A 6,000-nucleotide genomic window follows, 5' to 3' on the forward strand; every position below is an offset into this window, starting at 1 on the left:
TTCGTCCCCTTACAATGGCTTTTGAACTTAAATTTATAGTTGCACCTAGGGAACAAGGTCCTAGGATCATGCCCCTCTTTAATGATAATTTTGAGGGTCATTGAAGAATATGTAACGGCAGGCTATGAATGTCATATTCTCTATAACGGACTATATATTTAATACCGCAGAATATTCTCAATTGAATGTTATCTGGTGGCAGACATTCATTTGTCCTCATGAGCAATATTCCTTTCGGGGGCTTTTCGGTGCCAACCGAGGTTGTCGCCCCCGGTCTTAATTCCCACATGTCTCGCTTTTCATCTGTCTCCGGTTCCACGTATCGCTCTATTATACGAGTAGTTAATATGAACAGATTTTACCCTATACAGATAGGCCCCTGCTTTCCGGTGGCACATTCTTGTGTCATCAGGAAGTTGGTGAAGATACCTTTCTTCGCGGGAAATTCTGTGACCCCCTTTGAAAAGTTTATGACGCTTGATTAGACGCACGTCTCTCCGCATTTAATGCATCAAACACGCGTCATTTCACAATTCAGCAATACTTTCACCGGTTCTCGAGGTAATCATGGCCACGATTTTAGCCGCCTATTCCTTTACTTATATGCTTCATTCTTCTCCTTTCACAATTCAAAATTTCTAAAACTCTCTCAACTTTTCTTACTCAACTTTCTCCTGCTTTCAACTTCTTTGAACCTTCTTCTTCCGAGAAACTCTTATTTCCTCCTACTAACTATGACCTCCTCTTCTAAGAACCACAACTCTTCAAGGAATAAGGAAAGAACCGATGATATTGTTCCTCCTACGGTGAGCACCATTATCCCGTGAAGGCTCAATACAGCCCAGGACTTTGAAGAGAAGTTCCCTTTCTGCTAACTCCCGCACATGGGTTGTTGGTGTATACCCTTCTTCTATCCGTCCTTCTAGCATTTCTGCTATAAAGGAAGACTGTGGTTGCCATGATTTGAATATCATTTCTCCCGATCTAGCGGAGCGGGTAACCTTTCCCAAGAAGGATTTTACATACGTTTACACGTACCCTTTACTTTTGGCTCGTTCTCACTGAGCGCAGGTGAACCGTTCTGTGTGGCGGACGGTAGTCTGTCTTTGGCGGTTATACCAAGAGACAAGGTAAGAGCTCTCCCTTGCTCGAAGGATGAACCTTTATTCCCCCAAGATTTTCTGTGGGGGAATGATAAACTTCAGCAGATGTGGTCACCATGCTTTGCTCACCAGCATGGATGAACACAACGATTATGGATGGATGGAGCTGTTTGTGATAGTTGCCACCAGGGATATCATCCTCGCCACAACTCCATCATTTCCTGAATCATGGAATCGTACACGTAAGTTCAAACGTCTATTTTTCCTTTGATTAAAAATTGTTTCTTGTTGTTACTGATCCTTCTCTTTTCATTATTTCAGCAACTCGGTGGGTACCACCGAGGGTTGAAGGCTTGAACCAGCGGTCCCGAAGATTTTAGATGTTACTACGCCTGAGATCCGCTGGTGGAAAGAACAGGCCCTCAAATATGGGTGGAAGGCCAAAAATCATGGTTAGTTGATTTTTGAACTTATCTTGTCTTTACCTTGCGTATAAGAAAATTGGCTAACTTTTCTTTTTTGAATTCAGGTCTTCCGTAGGGTTCTGTCACCGTTCCCAAGGAGGACATTTTGGTTGATCCCGCAGACACGGTGAGGTTGATGTAGAAGGCCTTTGCCCGAACGAGTGTCATTGGACCTGCTTCCAGTCCAAGTGCATCTTCTCGGAGTCCCCGGCTGGAGAACAAGCAACAAAAAATGTGACATTCCTCTACGACTCAGGGTATAAATAAAAAGGTGAAAAGCGCTTCCCCCGAGCCAGCCATAGACACTATGGTGATCGAAGATGATGGGGGAGCTAGTGATGAAGGGGCTTCTCTACATAGAAGACAACGACCTTCATCAGCTTAACAAAATGTTGAATCTGTTGAGCTAGTTACACCAACCGAGGACGATGTCCGGTCGCTCTAGGGAGAGTGTGTATATTGGAATATGCCAACTCTCACTTCTGAATCCTAGTCGCTGCACCCGGTACTGTGAGGCTGAGTACCGGGCCTCTTCCATCTCCGGTTGATGAGCAACCAATAACTAGCATGATTTTTGCCGCAACTGCTTCTCAACCCACAACGGCATCAGCTTCATCTCCTTCTTTGCCGACCATGCCTTCGCCACTAGCAACTGCTACATCATCTCCACCGGTCGTAGACACCCGAGAGGAGGATGTCCCTCCTCCCCAGTCCCCAGTCCATGGGACATTGGGGCATAACTACTCGCCCTCCTCCGCAGATCCTCAAAGGAGAAAGAGCGTCTCCCTTTCAGTCTCTACCGAGTGCCATCTGTTGTTCCGGTCAGTGGAACTTGCCAATTACCTGAAGCCTCTATCTTCAGAGAAAGATAGGAATAACATACAGTCTCTCTTGGGAGAGTGTATGGTAAACAATGCCATGCATAACGCAGCAGCGGTACGATATTTATTCCCTCTACTGTTTTTTCTAACTTAGCTATGACATGATTTTTTGATTTGAACTTTTACTTTGCAAGCTAACTTTCTTTCTTCCGAGGGCCTCCAAAAGTTGATCCTTGATAAAAAGAAACTCACATCCGAGCGGGATTAACTGTTGGCCGAGCGGGATCAAATTGTTGCTCACCTCCCAGCACTAGAAGCACAAGCTGCCGAGGTCCACGTTAAATATCTTGTCCTTTACTAAAAGATCTCATAATCATACTTTTTTTAAGAAAATATATTTTTATGACAAATATTTATACGGAAAAATAGAAACTAATATTAGTACCCGCGTAATGCGCGATTGATATCAAAAGAAATTTCTCATAGTAAATTGTATATATCGAAGTAATAAATATATAAAATTACCATGGTTACATTTAAAGCTCAACTATTTACCTCTTTGCATTGTGTTTAATTGCTTTAGTTTCTCATATATCTAAACTTTATTATTTAGAGTTAAAAAATATATTACCTTTTCCACTTTAATATTTGAATGATATGAAACATAAAATAAAAATATTTGGAGGCTCGGTTGCAGCAGAGTGAGCAAGAGGTGGTGACCCTTAGCCAAGAGGACGCCCTATTAAGGGTACAATTTCAAGTGGCCAAGGCAGAGTGGTCTGAGGTTCAAAATATTTTTCTTGCTGTTGCTGATCGAGAGGCTGCCCCTACTGAAAGATTAAATAATTTGGAGGCAACCTTAAACTCCAAAGCTGAAGAGGCTGTTGTTGCTGAGGATAAGCATGCCCGGATGGAGGAGAAGTATAGGAAGGTCATGGAGCACAATAAAGTTTATAACTCCACTATCCGTGACCTTGACATTAGCATTCAGGCCGCTAGATCCGAGCGTAATAATCTTCTGACCGAGGTTGACCAGCTTAAGAAAGAACTTCAGTGTCGAGCGGCTTCCCTCATTGTTGAAAAAACATATTTTCTGTATAGCACGAGGAGAAAAACCTTGGAAAAGGCCAAAGTAGGCATCGTTGACTTTGATGCCGAGATCGCCAGGGCCCGTGAGAAGAGTCAACTGGCCGAAGGAGTCTCCCGGTCCAACCGGATGCGACTGACTCTTTTGATTCCGGTTCTGAGTTCTTGGGAACTAAAGAAGAACCTGAAAGGGATGATGATGAAGGTCAAGACCTCGAGCTGACTGCAGATCCACCTACTTCTCCTGGGGGCGCAGATGCTTCTCTTCCCCGGGATTCTGGGGATGCAGTAGTTTAGCTTTTTTACTTTCTTTTCAATTTGCTTTTCTTTTCCATACCTTTGTACTTGTGCTGCTTGGCACGTTTGTTGTTTATAAAAGTGCTTTTTCGTTTAATTATTGCACAAATTTTTCTTATTTTCATCGAGTTATGGGTGTATTTTTCTCCGATGGCATTTGATTCCGGGCATAGGTTCTTCCGGAATCAACCCTTTACTGTGAGAGTTTCATAAGAGAGGGCCCTCTTATGTTTACAGTGCTCTTGAAGAGGACGTCTCTTGTTCATTCTGGAACAAGCATTTGAAGTACTTGTTTAACTTTCAAACGATAAAATTAATTCATCGTTGGAACAAGAAACAAGATAAAAATAAAATGACTTTACTTTGTTCCTTCAATTTTCAAAAGTACATAAGCATTCGTTTTGCTAAAAAGAAATTGCCATTACTTGTGGCTAATTTGTACAACTTATTTCTACGGGGTTGGTCATGCAGTCCCCAGTCCCGATGATACAAGTTTCCCGAATTTCGATCCAGTTCATATGGAAGTCAAGTTGTCATATTCTCATATCATTCCCCCGAGTGTTTGAATGCGAAGAATGGGAATTTAAATACTGGAAGTCTTGCTCCTTTGAAGAATCAAAGTCCCGGTTGATACTCTTTCGTCCGATAGCAAGCTTCACTTCCTGTTAGGAACTTTTCTGTAGAGCCAAAGATTACCTAACCACACCCAAGTGACTTGCACTCATGAACGGTCGGGTAATATTTGGCCCTATAGCGAACGTTTGTTTCTCGATAGGAACTTTGCTATCGAGCAAAATACTATCTAACCGTCCTGTAGTGGCTTATTGCTTGCATGCCTTGTCATTTAAAGGTCTTATTTGTGCTGACGACGCTTTCTCCGTAGTATGCTATTTGTTGCTGCCTCATTAAAAACCTTGCTAGAAAAACCCAATTGGGACAAAAACTGGACGAAGGGAAAAAGAGTGCAAAACATACTTTCTATATAGGCAATGCTCATCAGCAATAGAATCTTTTGAAGTGTGCCACATTCCAGTTGCTCGGCAATTTTACATTGTCTTGATTTTCCAATTTGTATGATCCTTTCCCGGTGACAACTGAAATTCGATAGGGGCCTTCCCACATCGGACCCAGCTTTCTTGCATTGAGCTCTCGGGTATTTTTAGTCACTTTCCTTAAAACCAAGTCTCCTACTTTGAAATAATGGAGATTGGCACTTCCACCGGGATTAATGCTTCTGCTCCGTACACGAGAGAGAATGGTGTCTCTCCCGTGCTTGACTTGGTCGTCGTACGGTATGCCCATAACACTCCTGGTAACTCTTCGGGCCATTTACCTTTGGCTGCTTCCAATCTCTTTTTGAGATTCTGAATAATCACATTGTTCGTCGATTCCGCTTGGCCATTTGCGCTCAGATGGTATGGCCACGATGTGATTCTTTTGATTTTCAGGTCTTCAAGGAATTTTGTGACCTTTGTGCCCATAAATTGTGGTCCGTTATTGCAGGCTATCTTTTTTGGTATTCCGAACCTACAAATTATATTCTCTCACAGGAAATCGACCACTTCGCGCTCGCCGATTTTCTAGTAAGGACCTGCTTCAACCCACTAGGAAAAGTAGTCAGTTAAAATTAAAAAAAATCTTACCTTTCCATGAGTCGGCTGTCGCGCCCCTTTTTCTCGTGAAATCGGGTTTCGACACGTGACAACTCTTTTAAGGAAGGTGTTAAAAGAGAAAGAGAGTCGCCACCTAACGGGTTTTAGGTGCGTTAGGGCACCTATTTGCAAATAACTCAGGTTTAACCAGTTTGCGCCACCAAAGATCGGGTAAGGGCTCGAAATTACCTCAAAGAGAAGGTGTTAAGCACTCTTCGACGTCCACAACTGTGGGTCCCGGCCGAACTCGAATTACATGAATTAGTCTATGTGATCAAATAAACGAAGAGAGAGCATAAAAATTTAAGAAATTTATTATAAACAGGCTTTAAATAGAAGGTACAACTATTTTTGATTCTAGTACGAAAAGAAAGAAACCTGTCACGACCCAAAATTCACTAAGGATCGTGATGGCGCCGGACACCACTATCAGGCAAGCCAAAACCAAATAACTAAAAATTTCTCGTTTTACTATTTTGAAATCATTCCTTTTTAAACATTAAACAATTAATAAAGAATTCCAGTGAATAAATAATAATGTCTTTAACAAACCAAAATACTGAATAATCCCTTAGTT

The sequence above is a fragment of the Nicotiana attenuata genome, chromosome 12 (assembly GCF_001879085.1).
Source record: "Nicotiana attenuata strain UT chromosome 12, NIATTr2, whole genome shotgun sequence".
NCBI lineage: Eukaryota > Viridiplantae > Streptophyta > Magnoliopsida > Solanales > Solanaceae > Nicotiana > Nicotiana attenuata.